Below are 16,371 nucleotides of genomic sequence, written 5' to 3' on the forward strand. Positions count from 1 at the left end.
TAGAAGAGTAGGCAAAGAATATAATCAAGCAATTCACAAAACTGTACATGCAGATGACCAATAAAACTATAAGAAAATATTAAGCCTCACTTATGACAAAAGAAGATTAAATTTAAATTAAAAGTCCCTTTCTAAAAATGTAACATAGTAGCAGAGATGTAATACCCAGTGACAATAAGAATATAAAGAAACAAGTACTTTAGTGTAAAGATAGTCTGAAATAGTAAACCAGGGCAACTAGGTGTATTTATCAAAGGTTTTAAACAATGCGCAAAAACTTTTGGCCCTGCAATTCTACTTTGAGGAACTTTCCTACCTGAATTTTTGACAAGCACACAATGATTGACCCTGGTAAATTGACATGAGGTATTTTTAACTCCAGCCAGTTTTTTTCTTTCCTGTAATAATTTGTGTGAAGCTTTCTAAGAAGTAAATATGTAATTGACAAAACTTTTTTCTTTTAGAAAATCTGAGCCATGAACATTTAATATGTTTTCCTTTTATTTGTATTAGGAAGATAATGGCAGTCTTTTAAAAATGAAAATAATTTTTTTGTTCATATCTTTATTTTTGTTTCAATCTGTCTGTCCATTTTGGTCTTGTCTGTTTTACCTCTGGACTGTATCTTTACTACAACCAGTCTTCCTAACTCCTCTCCCAACTTTGAGAAGTAGTTTTCTAACTATGTCAATGAACTATTTCTAAATGAAACTTGCCTAATGGTCTAATGCCATAAAGACTTCTGCTTCTGTCTTCTGTCTTCATTGGATTTTAGTCAGTAAATTTTCTTTCTTTTTTATTTATTTGTTTGTTTATTTATTTATTGAGACAGAGTCTCACTCTCTCTGCTCACTGCAACCTCCGCCTCCCAGATTCAAGCAATTCTCCTTCCTCAGCCTGCCAAGTAGCTGGGACTACAGGTATACACCACCACATTTGGCTAATTGTATTTTTAGTACAGGTGGGGTTTCACCATGTTGTCCAGGCTGATCTTGAACTCCTGACCTCAGGTGATCCAACCACCTCAGCCTTCCAAAGTGCTGGGATTATAGAAGTGAGCCACTGCGCCCAGCCCATATTCAGAAGTTTTCTACAGTTGTTTTGTTTTGTTTTGTTTTGTTGAGATGAAACCTTGCTCTGTTGCCCAGGCTGGAGTGCGATGGCATGATCTTGGCTCACTGCAACCTCCACCTCCCGGGTTCAAGCTATTCTCCTGCCTCAGCCTCCCAAGTAGGTGGGATTACAGGCACCCGCCACCACGCCCAGCTAATTTTTGTATTTTTAGTAGAGACGGGGTTTCACCGTGTTGGCCAGGCTGATCTCGAACTCTTGACCTCAGGTGATCCACACTTTGGGAGGCCAAGATGGGCGGATCTACAGTATTTTAAAACATGAAGTTATGCCTCTTCCCAAATTTATTCTCAGACTTATTTTTTACTAGTTTTATTTCTGAATGGCACATTAGAGAGAGAGAAAGCCAGAGAGAGAGAGAGAGGAAAGAAGAGACAAGGTGGGACAGTTGGTATAATTGAGTTCATAGAAAGACAGTGAAGTGAATCATGGGTGTTTCATCACTTCACAAAACTGATGACAATATATCATTTCTAGAAACATAAATTTGCAGTTCGAAATGGTAAACTTTTTTTTTTTTTTTTTTTGAGACGGAGCCTTGCTCTGTCGCCCAGGCTGGAGTGCAGTGGCGCGATCTCAGCTCACTGCAAGCTCCGCCTCCCGGGTTCACACCATTCCCCTGCCTCAGCCTCCCCAGCAGCTGGGACTACAGGCGCCCACCACACCCAGCTAATTTTTTGTATTTTTAATAGAAATGGGGTTTCACTGTATTAGCCAGGATGGTCTCAATCTCCTGACCTCATGATCTGCCCACCTTGGCCTCCCAAAGTGCTGGGTTTACACGCTTGAGCCTCCATGCCTGGCCAGTAAACATCTTTTTATAGCTAATGGGCACTTTTAGGCTAACTGAGCAGTGAACACTATTAAATATATGAAAAGCTTTTTAAACCACCTTCCACTTAACTCATAACTACTTGCCAGGTTGAGACTTTTTTTTCTCTGTTAACCATGCCAATTTTTGCCCAGAGCATGCTGGAAAAGCTTCTAGATTACTGTCAAATATACCAGGCATGGCTCGTTAACCTGTTGAGTTGTGTTATTGCTGAAAAGTTGTTTATTCCAGCTATTCTTGACATTTTAATTATTTTTTTTTTATTATAAGAAACCAATGGCATACTTATATGAAAAAATATCTCTGTGAAATAAAGCAAAATGTTTTGGAAAAAGGATGCAGGTAAGTCATTTAAAAATTGCTGTTGTTGATGCAGGAGAGGATTTGGAAAAATAGGAACGCTTTTATACTGTTGTTGGGAGTGTAAATTAGTTCAACCATTGTGGAAGACAGTGTGGCGATTCCTTAAAGATCTAGAACCAGAAATACCATTTGACCCAGCAATCCCATTACTGGGTATATACCCAAAGGATTATAAATCATTCTACTATAAAGACACATGCACACATATGTTTATTGTAGCACTGTTCACAATAGCAAAGACTTGGAACCAACCCAAATGCCCATCAGTGGTAGACTGGATAAAGAAAATGTGACACATGGCCAGGCATGGTGGCTCATGCCTGTAATTCCAGCACTTTGGGAGGCCAAGGTGGGTGGATCACCTCAGGTCAGGAGTTCGAGACCAGCTTGGCCAACATGGTGAAACCCCATCTCTACTAAAAATACCAAAAATTATCCGGGCATACTGGTGGGCACCTGTAATCCCAGCTACTCAGGAGGCTGAGACAGGAGAATCGCTTGAATCCAGGAGGCAGAGGTTGCAGTGAGCTGAGATCATGCCATTGTACTCCAGCCTGGGCAACAAGAGAGAAACTCTGTCTCAAAAATGAAAAAAAAAAAAAAGAAAAGAAAACGTGGCACATACACACTATGGAATACTGTGCAGTCATAAAAAAGGATGAGTTCATGTCTTTTGCAAGGACATGGATGAAGCTGGAAACCATCATTCTCAGCAAACTAACACAGGAACAGAAAACCAAACACCACATGTTCTCACTCATAAGTGGGAGTTGAACAATGAGAACACGTGGACACAAGGAGGGGAACATCACACACCGGGGCCTGTCAGGGGATCAGGGGCTAGGGGAGGAATAGCATTAGGAGAAATACCTAAGGTAGATGATGGGTTGATGGGTGCAGCAGACCACCATGGCACGTGTCTGTGTAACAAACCTGCACGTTCTGCACGTGTATCCCAGAACTTAAAGTATAATTTTTAAAAAATTAAATCCAAAAATATTACTGCTGTTAAATTAGATGACAGATAGTTACTGAATATCGGGAGACTTTTTGAAACCTTGAAGTTTGAAATTGGCACTGGATTTCAAATGTCTACGTACTGGCTAGCCTCACTTTCACAAAACCAGAACTGAAAAGGATGTGAAAAAGACAATAGTGAGCCTAAGTCATCAGATTATATGGTGATCTTTGGATCTGGTCTACATGAAAAACCAGCAAAGCAGCTTCAAAGCAGCAAGACACTTCTCCATATACTTTTTTTGTTCTTTAAGAAATGTTTTTGTTAATCAGCTAGCAGACTTTTGAGTGTCACATAAAAGGGCTTCTTCTATAGTTTCTCATAAATAATTTGCTGATTCTGGGAACTCTAAAAGGTAAATATTTTATATAGCATGTGTATATTGTAAATTATTTATAAAAATGTTTCAAAAGACCTAATTCTGAAATAGTAAATAACTAAAAAATTTGCAAAAACTATTCTCAAATAGTAAATAAGTATATATGAGCTTTCAAGTTAGAACTAAAATTTCCATGATGTGGTATCTTTTAAGATTTATTTATCAAGGAATATTGTAATTTGGGAGGATTTTTTAAAAGCAGATTTTATTTTTTCTGCCCTTCACAAAAACTAATTCTGAGCCTTGGGAAATCAGGGCAGCTGCATCATGATATGACTTGCCTGGGGTTTGGTATTTTACTGAGATACCTGCCAGTTGGAATTAGAACCCTATGGGCATAACTAGGGCAGACTTAATTATTGGCTTACTGTATTTAAATCAAAATGAAAAGCTCATACAAAATTTTGTACCCGTACTCTGAAAAAATGTGGAACTGTTTTTGGACTAAAATTTTATAGCTTTTGTGGCTAATGAGGCATGAAATAAATTGGCAAGCTCCAACTCTTCAGAGCACAGTGGTGCAGTGTGCGTTTTCTAATTCCCAGCCCCTGGGATTCCAGCAAAGGTCACAAATTAAACAAAGTCAGGATTAATCAAGACTATAATCAAATAAAACTCAGTCATTAATCCTCTTCTGAGTTACAATAGAGTGATTGTGTAATTGTGTGAGCAGCAGTGGAGAGAGCTCTTTTGTAGTGCGTAGGAAAATCAACATTAAGGTGTCAAACAGAAAAATGAAACCCTGCAGGTGAAGCTGTGTCTGGAGCCAAGAGAAACTGGCAATCTATGCAGAGTTGCAAGTGAACCTTTGGAGTACTGAAGGGGTGTTGGCGCTGAGCTGCAGAACATGTGGGTCTCTCAGTGGGGCCTCCGCAGAGATGAGTGTATGGGCTGCAGCAGGCCCTGTTTGCTGAGAAACTCAGTGTTTGGGTGCAGCAGCTCCAAGCAACAGTCTCTCCAAGTTAACTGCCAAAAATTTACTGTGTAATTCTCAGCTCTTTGTAATTTCGAAGAAGAGGTTCTGGAAAAGCATTTCCTCTGTGGGAGTAATTATGTGTCAGAAAATGCCATTCCCCAATAAAGGGGGAAGGTTCACAAAGCACAGAACTTTGGCCTGTTTGTTCCATGTTCCTGACTTCTGAACTGATGCTGGCTTTATGATAGCTGTCTTATTATTTCTGCTATTTTATGTTCTGTAGTGATATTTTCTTCATTTTTCATCCCTTCGTCTCAAGTCAGTGTCAGTTTTATTGCCAGTTTTTAAAAGTCAACAGTGATACTATCCAGTTCTGTTGAGAGTGAAACTTTATGAATTAAAATTTTGATTTTAATTCATCCCATGTCATATGTGAGTATATTTTTTATGTTTGCTTTAAGGATAGTATTTACCTCTATTTGTTAGCTTTCTGCTTTCCTTCATAAACCAAATTGAAAAATCCTCATTCACTCACCCCCATCTCTAATTTGGTAACTGATTTGAAAGCCCCAAAGCATGTGCCTGTTATCCCATGATTCAGTTTGAGTTTCTATTTTACACAATTTCTGTTTCTTACATTGCTTTTTCCTATTTATGTACTAAGCTCTCTGTATATGCAGGATACTGTTAGGTACTATGTGAGATATTTATTATTTTCTTTCAAGTAAATAAACAACCAATATCCATGCATAGCTGGTCAGTCCCATACGTTTACATTACTAAAATATCACTTGGATTATTTTATTAGCAAGACTTTCTTGTAATGATGTATTATTTCAGATTTTGTCTTTCCATTTAGGCTCATATATGTTACAGTTTGGTATCATTATTGAAACAAATTCATGAACTGAGTTCATCATTAGAAAATGAAGGCCTTAGAATTTTGGTAGTTGTTTTGGACCATCACAAAAATGTGCTTGGCATGTTTAAATTCTGTATTTTTTCCCTTACCTGTAATACCTTTTCAAAGTGTCTAAAGCTATGATAGAAATGGAATAGCACATAGAATACTTGTGTGTGTGTTTGTATGCTGGAGGGGTCTTATTTTTACCTTTTGTTTTTCTGATTTTATATATAGAATGTTAGATATATTCTGCAATTAGTATTTCAGTGGAAGAATATTCATGATCATGTTTTAATGTCAGCATAAAGGTCTGCTGTATTCTGTTTAACAGCTGCTTTGTGTTCCAGTGTATAGATATTGCATTATTGATTTAATCCTTTCTTGGTTGAAGGTTATTTAGGTTATTTCCAGTTGTGTAATGTTGCAGACAATACTGTAAAGAATATCATTATACTTGCATCTTTTCACATATGTAAGCATATTTTTCTAGGATAGATAATGGAATTGCTGGTTCAAAACATAATATGGCATATTTTATGTTGAAAACTGTTGCTCAAGCACTTTTATAAAAGGCTCTGCCCCACGTGTGCTCTCACCCAAGTGTATATGAGAGTTGCATTTCCTTACATGGTTAGGTGTAGTGGATACTTTCCACCTTTTAAATTTTCGCTGACTTATTTTTATATCTGAGAAATCTTTCTACACCGTTACTTACTCTCTTCTCTCCAGCAGAGGAGTATTCCATAGTATTGTATTTAATTAGTCATCCATTCAGTTACTTATAACAGTTTGCCATTACATATGATGCTACAAAATCTTAACAAATGTGTAATGCAAAATTTTCATAAGTATAAGACTAACCTTATTACAAAAGTCATTTTACATGTATGCAAGTATGTCTGCAGGATGAATTCTAAAATGGACAGAGGGAGTATGTATTCGTAATTCTAGTTGATAGTGAGTTTTTTTTGTTTTTTTGTTTGTTTTTTGTTTTGTTTTGTTTTTGAGACGGAGTCTCGCTCTGTCGCTCAGGCTGGAATGCAGTGGCCGGATCTCTGCTCACTACAAGCTGCACCTCCCGGGTTCACGCCGTTATCCTGCCTCAGCCTCCCGAGTAGCTGGGACTACAGGTGCCCGCCACCACACCCGGCTAAGTCTTTTTGTATTTTTAGTAGAGACAGAGTTTCACCATTTTAGCCAGGATGGTCTCGATCTCCTGACCTCGTAATCCGCCTGCCTCGGCCTCCCAAAGTGCTGGGGTTACAGGCGTGAGCCGCCACGCCTGGCCTCTAGTTGATAGTGTTAAATGAAAAAGGAAGATGGAAAACAGTATGCTACCATTTGTTTACAAGGGGAAGGGTATAAGAATATCCATGTGCAGGCACACATGTTAACATGGTGAGTGCAGAGGAAAATGAGCTTTCAAGTTAGAACTAACACTGTGACTTAGGTCACAACAGGACATAAACATTTAATTTACTCTGAGCCTCAGTTTCCACATGTATGTAAATGAAGCTAGTAAATGCCTGTTTGATAGCATTATGAGAATTAAATGCAAAATTGTATGTGAAATTATGTGACATCGTGGCCGGTATATGATGCATGTAGTAAATAAGTTCTTTTAGATTTCTTTCATTCTGCCAAAGTTATTTCTGTAATCTGAAATCCCTGAGAGGTTCTATTTAGAGAGAGAAAACTTAGTCATGGAACGTCTGTTATCTAGTCTTCTCTTTTTAAATGTGAATATGGAGGCCCAAGTGACCCATATGTTTTACTGGGAAGAAGGTCATTAACCCTGGCTTGATTTTGATGCTTTAAAAAAAAAAAAAAAAAAAAAAAAAAACCTAAAGCAGCAAGACAGTGACTTTAAAAGAATTCATAAAAATGTTACCAGACAGTGGAAAATGAACATGAGTGGGAAACTGGTATGTCTAAAAATGAGTATAGAGGCCAGGCACAGTGGCTCACACATGTAATCCCAGCGCTTTGGGAGGCCGAGGCGGGCAGATCACAAAGTCAAGAGTTTGAGGCCGGCCTGGCCAATCTGGTAAAACCCCGTCTCTACTAAAAATACAAAAGTTAGCCGGGCATGGTGGCAGGCACCTGTAGTCCCAGCTACTTAGGAGGCTGAGGCGAGAGAATCGCGTGAAGCCAGGAGGCAGAGGCTGCAGTAAGCTGAGATCACGCCACTGCATTCTAGCCTGGGTGACAGAGTGAGACTCCATCTCAAAAAAAAAAAAAAAAAAAAAAAAAAAAAAGAAAATCCAGGCACGGTGGCTCACGCCTGTAATCCCAGCACTTTGAGAGGCCGAGGCGGGTGGATCACGAGGTCAGGAGATTGAGACCATCCTGGCTAACACAGGGATACCTCGTCTCTACTAATAATACAAAAAAAATTAGCCGGGCATAGTGGTGAACGCCTGTGGTCCCAGCTACTTGGGAGGCCGAGGCAGGAGAATGGCCTGAACCCAAGAGGCGGAGCTTGCAGTGAGCCCAGATCGTGCCAGTGCACTCCAGCCTGGGCGACTCCATCTCCAGAAGAATAAAAAAAAGAGTGTAGAATAGAGGTGGTATAGTACTTCAGTGAGGAAAACACCTACTAAGAAGCTATGGCTTCTGCAAGCAGTCCTTAAGCCAGGTTCATATGTTACCAGGCATGTGTGCGTGCATACTCTTGAATGGGGGGGTGTGTGTGTGTAGGTAGGAGAACTAGATCTGCTTATAAGCCAGTGCAGTTTAGCCAGTTTAGCTTCTGGGGAATTCCTACAGAAATAAATTTTGAATTACTGAAACACACATACACAGTGCAATAATATCAACTCTCTTAAATAACAAGTACATGTTATCACTAACAGTGTTTTTAAATGTCTAGTGTTCCTTCCAGATTTACTCCTTCACCTTTCCCTTCCAAATCATTTGAATCACAAAGACTTCATAAAAGTTATCTTGTCAGAGATGTCAAATTAGAAAAGACTGCTAAAAAGTTTGTTCCTAGCAATTTCTGTTGACATCCAAGCTGCCCTTAAGCATAGTTACTAACCCAAAAGAACTGAAGAAACCCTGAGTGCAATTTTTTTCCAGTGCAATTCTTTTCTTTCTTTTTTCCTTTTTGCTCTTGCTAACATTTTGCATATTTTATACTAATTTTTCTCCTTTTTTCTCTTTATCAGTTTGCTTGGATGTGCTTCAGATTACCCAGTCCACTCTTAGCTGATAACTTTTTCCCACTTCAGATAGTCAGCATTTGTAACAGATAAGTTATTTACTGACACAAATATATGTGTAGTTCTGAAAGCCCCCCCCCCCTTTTTTTTTTTAATTTTATTTTATTTAAGTCTCGCTCTGTTGCCAGGCTGGAGCACAGTAGCGTGATCGTGGCTCACTGCAACCTCCACCTCCCAAGTCAAGCAATTCTCCTGCCTCGGCCTCCCGAGTAGCTGGGATTACGGGTGAGCACCACCACGCCTAGCTAATTTTTTTGCATTTTTAGTAGGGACAGGGTTTCACCATGTTGGCCCAGATGGTCTCGATCTCCTGACCTCACGATCTGCCCGCCTCGGCCTCCCAAAGTGCTGGGTTTACAGGCGTGAGCCACTGTGCCTGGTCTGAAAGCCCCTCTTTTTATATTTACTGCTGAAAAGAACAGAGTGAAGGTGATTGTAGGTGCCAAAATTAGATTGACTTGATAAACTATTAATCTGATTGTTCTGTAGACCTTCCTCTGAAATGTTACAGTTCGTATTCAGAAACATATGTAAACACTATAACTTATTCTAAAGTTAATATAGTATCTACTTATAAATTTTTGGATGACCTTTATTCAAATTCAGTAAAGTATCTGTATAATGTATACACACACACTACATTTCTGTATTTCTGAAAAAATGTTTTATGAAATACCTTTCCGGTCTACATGCAGAACGTTCAGGTATTGTTTCATTTGTTTTAATATAGTTATAACTGCACTGAATTAATGGATACTACCATGTTCTTTACTTTATCACAATTTCTGCTGACCAGTATTTCTATTGTTAATAACTCTTTGAAGATGTAACTTCAGTGGTTTTCAAGTATTTTCCCTATAAGGTCAGCCTGCATATAGGTTGGTTTTCTGTAAATATTATAGTTTTTGCATGTGGACTACAACATACACAATTATGGAGCAGGTGTGCAATTTCCTGTTTCCCATTCTACCTACGTGGTATAGAAGAACTGTTCAATGTATATGAACATTTTCAATGTGTATAATTCAAAAATACTTTTACAAAACAGATTCCAGTATTAAACAGGTCCTTGCTGTCACCACTGAATTTGTATCTTCATGATTGTTCTAGCTTTTATTCTCTTAATGGCCTCCTAATTGGTCTTCTTGTCCCATTGTGATAAATTCTTCACATTGCCTGCCAAAATTACTGGCATAAAATTCAGGTGTGCTGAATCTGCCATGTAAACTTCTTCTGTGTTCCCATCACTCCCGTCATCATTCTCACCCAAAAAACAAATAAATAATAAAGAAATAAGTGTGTTTTCTTGATATTCATATACACCCCTCATGCTGCGTCCCTGCTTTCTGCTACCCCTGTGTGTAATAGCAGTTCACTTATTCTCATTGCTGTGTAGTATTCCACTCTCTGACTATACTACAGTTTATCCATTCAACCACAAACAGAAATGTGAGTTGCTACGGTTTGGACATAATACAGATAGACCACATTATGTTTTATTTGCCTCTTACAGTATTTTCCAACAGATTCTGAGCTTATTGAAGGCAGGTTTTTTTATCTTTGTAACTTTGATTTCTAGTGCATTAAATGGCATAGAGGTTTTTTTGAAAGAATAGAGGGAAAGAGAAGGGAGGTTCCTCTAGTGTTGTAACAAATTAGACAGTACCCACTGCCATTCTCAGAACGGTAATAAAAAAAAATTGCCCTGTTTCTCAGACTCTTTACTGTAGTTTATGAGTTTATGTTCACTTATAGGCCTTTGTAATGGAAAAGTTAACTCTCTAGTAAACAGTAGGGATTTGTTTAAACAGCAACTTTTCCATATTTTAACCAAATTCTCACATTACTTATGACCATTGAACACATTTTTATTTCTAACGTAGAAGCAAAGTTGGCTACATGAAATCAGTGGTAGAGTATTCACATATAAAATTAACCTCTTACAGTTGCTGGAAGAATAGTAACAGCTGTGATCAGACCTTTACCTTTCCGAACCTTCTATCTCAAGAATCCACTAGGAATGAAATTTATCTTAAAATTGGCAGAAGAGAATCCTTATCATGTGAAGTGTAACCTGAGGGAGTAAAGAATTGTGAATTCTAATTTCTTGTTTGGATCCGTTTATAAATTTGGTCTTTATTTACCCACAATTTTTTTACATGTCCTTTTTCATGACTTTGTGATGTTTTGATGGAAGACTGGTAGATGCTTCAGATATTTTGTCCCAGACCTAGGACAAGTTTCTTGATATGCAGCTTCATTGCTGCTTTTTTTTTTTTTTTTTTTTTTTTTTGAGACAGAGGCTCACTCTCTTGCCCAGGCTGGAGTGCAGTGGCGCGATCTCGGCTCACTGCAAGCTCCGCCTCCTGGGTTCATGCCATTCTCTTGCCTCAGCCTCCCAAGTAGCTGGGACTACAGGTGCCCACCACCATGCCCGGCTCATTTTTTTGTATTGTTAGTAGAGACGGAGTTTCACCATGTTAGCCAGATGGTCTCGATCTCCTGACCTCATGATCCGCCCGCCTCGGCCTCCCAGTGTGCTGTGATTACAGGCGTGAAACACGACACCTGCCTCATTGCTGCTGCTTTTCTAAACTAGAAGCAAAATGAGGAAGTGGCCCCTGTCAGATCATGGTCACTCTAATAGGAAGCAGTATTGATTAATGGGGTGGAAAATCAAAGTTTGTTTTTATGGGATACATTTTAGAAACAAGTACAGTTAATCCTCATTATTTATGGATTTCATATTTGTGAATTCACCTTGTTGCTAACATGTATTTGTAATGTTCGTGGTATTTTCAGTCATTCACAGACAGGGGCAGAGCAGCAAACACTTTTGAGTCCCTCAACATTCACGTTCCCAGCTGCAGTCAAACAAGGCGATGGGCCAGGTGCGGTGGCTCAAGCCTGTAATCCCAGCACTTTGCAAGGTCAAGGCAGATGGATCACTTAAGATCAGGAGTTCGAGACCAGACTGGCCATCATGGTGAAACTCCGTCTCTACTAAAAATTCAAAAACCCGTCAGGTGTGGTGGTGCATGCCTGTAGTCTCAGCTACTCAGGAGGCTGAGGCAGGAGAAATGCTTAAACCTGTATGGTGGAGGTTGCATTGAGCAGCAGTCACACCACTGCACTCCAGCCTGGGCGACACGGTGAGCCTTCGTCTCAAACAAACAAACAAACAAAACCAAGGTGATGCTCTGCCATCTTATTTCAGCTCCCCTGCGGTAATCCAGTGTCCTTTTTATGGTCTGTTTAGCAGCACATTTTCACATACTTCATATTTGCGTGTTTTGATGGTGATTTCCCTGTTTAAAAAATGGCCCCCAAGCATCGTGCTGAAGGGCTAATCTTTTCCTAAGCACAAGAAGGCTGTGATATGTGCCTTACAGGGAAAATACTGGTATTAAATATGCTTCTTTCAGGCATGAGTTATAGTGCTGCTGGCTGTGATTTCAAATGTATCAAATATATGTATTTTATATACACATACACACACATATATTAAATAAGATGCTTTTAAACAGAAACACAAAACAAGGTCATGCATTGATTGAATGACAGCAATGTTGTGGCAAGTGGCTTCCAGGAACCTAATCCCGTGTTTCCCCTGGGACCAGTGGTGCAGTGTTCGCTAACGCAGTGTTCACGGCTGTTTTATGTCACATCGCTGTCGAGGATAGGGAGCATCGATGGCATTTGATTGCCTCTTACTTCTGGTACTGTAAGCCAGGTTTGTTCTTATTTTCTCAGTGTCAGATTTTCTCCAGCTGAATTTTTTTCTCTATATTCTTTTTTTTCTGCTCTGTATCGTGCCAGATGTGTCACAGGTATTTCTTGTAAAGGTAGCAGTTGCCTGTTGTGTTCCTACAATGTGGAGCCTGCTTGTCAGTGATGCTTTTATTTAATCAATTATACATAGAGTTGTCGGCATGGAAAGTGCAGCTTCTGTTTTGAATTACGTTTTACTTCTGAGTATAATTTAAAGGCAGAATGGCTTCACTCCTAGAAACTTGAGACCTCTAAAGCTTGTTCTCCTCCTGACGAATGTTCTCTTTGGGCTCTTCAAATAGAGTATCTTACTCATGGCTTTAGGTGATATACTGGGAAAGCATGCCGTTGCTTTAGAAGGCTGTATAAATAATACTTGAGTGTTCAATATATGAATGTTTGGCTTTCGTAACCGTTTCCTCCATCTCTTCTATAAGTTTATTGAATTCACTGTACACATCTACACAGTGAGAAGCATTTATGTCCCCTTATGCTAATAAAATTAAGCAAAAAGTTACTCCCAAGTTCATAGCATATTCCTTGAAAGGGATGATTCTAAGAACAAACAGGAATCAATGCATTACATCTTTAGAATACAGGAAGGAGTCACTACCTTCATTTTAAAAATAAGGAAATAGAGATGAAAAGCTTCCCATCTTTCCACACCACGTTCAGCAGTGGTGATGTGTTTTATACCCACTAATCGAGGCGTCCTCTGTGTTTTGATGCTTTGAAAAGTAGTCATCTGCTTTTCAGTTTGTGATGGTAGATTAAGTGTCCTTGTGCTCACGCAGGATTATATACTTAAATGATAATATATCTCACTGATGCAAGTGAGGAAGCCAGTAGAACTTAGATCCCATACTGTTAAAGTCTTTGATGCTTGTATTATACATAGGGTTTAGAATAACGGGAATTTCTTTCTTTCTTTCTTTCTTTTTTTTTTTTTTTTTTGAGACGGAGTCTCGCTCTGACGCCCAGGCTGGAGTGCAGTGGCGCAATCTCAGCTCACTGCAAGCTCCGCCTCCCGGGTTCACGCCATTCTCCTGCCTCAGCCTCCAAAGTAGCTGGGATTACAGGCGCCCGCCACCACACCTGGCTAATTTTTTTGTATTTTTAGTAGAAACGGGGTTTCACCATAGCCAGGATGGTCTTGATCTCCTGACCTCGTGATCTGCTCACCTCAGCCTCCCAAAGTGCTGGGATTACAGACATGAGCCACCGCACCCAGCTGGGAATTTCTAATCTATACCTGAGAGAAAATACTTAACCAGAGATGCTACTTTTTTCAGAATGAAATTTCAGAATGTGTTTCCTTTCAAAAGTTAAGCAGCAGCCCAATATCATGTATTTGGTTCTCGTTCTCTGTGGCTACTTGGTAGCATTTGCCACCCTACTAAATACTCTTTTTAAAATGTTTTCTTGAAACTGTTTCCTCCCTTGGATTATGTGTTACCTCACTCTCATACTTTTCTTCAACTATTCCTTTTAATCCTTTGAAAATGGCCCATTTTAAAATGAATCATCATTATATATTTTAGTTCATTGTTTAAAAGTCTGTTTCTCCTCTTTAACTGTGCATTGTTTCTTTTTTGTTGTTGTTGTTGTTGTTGTTTTTGAGATGGAGTTTCGCTCTTGGTGCCCAGGCTGCAGTGCAGTGGCACGATCTCGGCTCATCACAACCTCCGTCTCCCGGGTTCAAGCAATTATCCTGCCTCAGACTCCTGAGTAGCTGGGATTACAGGCATGTGCCACTACGCCTGGCTAATTTTGTATTTTTAGTAGAGATGGCATTTCTCCATGTTGGTCAGGCTTGTCTCAAACTCCCAACCTCAGGTGATCCGCCCTCCTCGGCCTCCCAAAGTGCTGGGATTACAAGCCTGAGCCACTGCACCCAGCCCATTGTTTCTTATCTTTTTACCTCCCAATATCTAGAACATATTGATTGTGATGTAGTAGATGCTTTGTAAATGTTTATGGAAGTAAGCTATAGCCATTCGTTAAATGCTGGTGTTCCCCTTCCAGCCTGCGGTTGCTCATCTCCCATATACTGGTTCACCTTGTACATTTTTTTCTCTCTTATACTAACTACTCAGAAGTTATGTTAGAGAGGGGGTCTCTGAAACTAGACTGCCTGGGTTCAGATACCAGCTCTACCAGTTTCTAACCATGTAAGCTTCTCAAGATAATACTAGAAATATTTTCATCTCTATTTCCTTATTTTTAAAGTGAAGATAAAAATCTCCTTCCTGTAGTCTAAGAATGTAATGCATTGATCCCCGTTTGTTCTTAGAATCATGTCTGGCATTTAGAAAGCCCTTAATCAATGTCAGATAATAGTTCTTGTTTTTTTCTTCTTCACCTTCAGCTGCCATGTATGTATCTATAACTTCCAAACCTGTTATTTTGAAGCTCTCTGGACTTACATTTTCATATGGCCATTGGGCGTTTTCAGATAAGTGCCCTACAGGAATTTTGAACTAAAACTTATTATTTCTGCCTGTGCGTGTATCCTGCCTTCTATATTTCCTACCTTAGATAATGGTATTGGCCACGCACAGTGGCTCTCATGCCTGTAATCCCAGTTCTTTGGAGGCCCAGGCAGGAGGATCACTTGAGGCCAGGAGTTCAAGACCAGCCTGAGCAACATAGCAAGTCCCTGTCTCTATAAAAAATAAAAAACTAGGCCCAGCGTCATGCCTCACACCTGTAATCCCAGCACTTTGGGAGGCCAAGGCGAGAGAATATCTTGAGCCCAGGAGTTCCACACCAGCCTGGGCAACATACTGAGACCCGGTCTCTGTCTCTACTAAAAAAATAAAAATAAATTAGCCAAACATGGTAGTGCATGCCTGTGGTCCCAGCTACTCAGGAGGCTGAGGTAGGAGGATCTCTTGAAACCTGGGAGGTCTGCAGTGAGCAATGATCATGCCATCACACTGCAACCTGGGGTGACAGAGCAAGACCCTGTCTCAAAAATAAAAATTTACCAGGCACAGTGGCACACACGTGTGATTTCAACTATTCAGGACGCTAAAGCAGGAGGATTGTTTGAGTCCAGGAGCTCAAGGCTGAAGTGAGCTCTGGTTGTGCCACTGCACTCCAGCCTGGATGACACAGCGAGACCATGTCTCTGAAAAAAATAGTAATAGTAATAATGTCTCCCGTGTACTGTCAGAAGTGTCATTCACTGGTTTATTCTTTGTCTGGGGCTTTCTGCCTTTGTTTCTCCTTCTCCCACTTCCCCGAAAAGAGATTTAAAGTCCTCACTTCGCTTTTCATGATTTTCCGGGACGCTCACTCCCTGTACTCCTCCTCCGTCTGGTCTGGATTCTCACTAGATGTCTTGAAACTGTCCTCTACTGTTATCAGGCTCCATCGCAAGAAAAGAAGAGGCACTAACTCCACCCAGTTCCCTAAACTTGAAAACTTCGACTCCTACTCCTGACCACCCCACCATGCCCCTGCAGTTCATCCCTTCTATGGCCTCACTAGGCCCTGCACAATTGTTCCTAGCCCATCTTTCTAGCTCCTCCTCCTTTTCCTTTTCTTTCCTTCTCTCCCTCCCCTTACTCTTGCACCATAAACACTTACATCCTAAACGAGATGATTTTTGACCTCTTGTGGTTTGATACGTCTTGCTGGAAATGGGGCCACTGCAGTATCAATGAGGAAGTAATGATATTTACTGATAATGAAAGCATTATCCTTTCCAGATTTGTTAATTCATTTAACAAACTTAAGTTTAATATTTATTATTTATTAGACACTGCTGGGCGACGAGAGAAGCACAATAATGCAAAGATAAGTAAAAGCCTGAGAATAGAGAAGAC

At 39.8% G+C, this 16,371-nt stretch overlaps 1 protein-coding gene across 14 annotated transcripts in view; it reads left to right on the forward strand.

The window, feature by feature from the left end:
- ERC1 (ELKS/RAB6-interacting/CAST family member 1) overlaps positions 1-16,371 on the forward strand; it is a 547,409-nt gene that overhangs the window by 342,828 nt on the left and 188,210 nt on the right. The window lies entirely within an intron of this gene.

Source organism: Chlorocebus sabaeus, chromosome 11, assembly GCF_047675955.1.
Source record: "Chlorocebus sabaeus isolate Y175 chromosome 11, mChlSab1.0.hap1, whole genome shotgun sequence".
Lineage (NCBI taxonomy): Eukaryota > Metazoa > Chordata > Mammalia > Primates > Cercopithecidae > Chlorocebus > Chlorocebus sabaeus.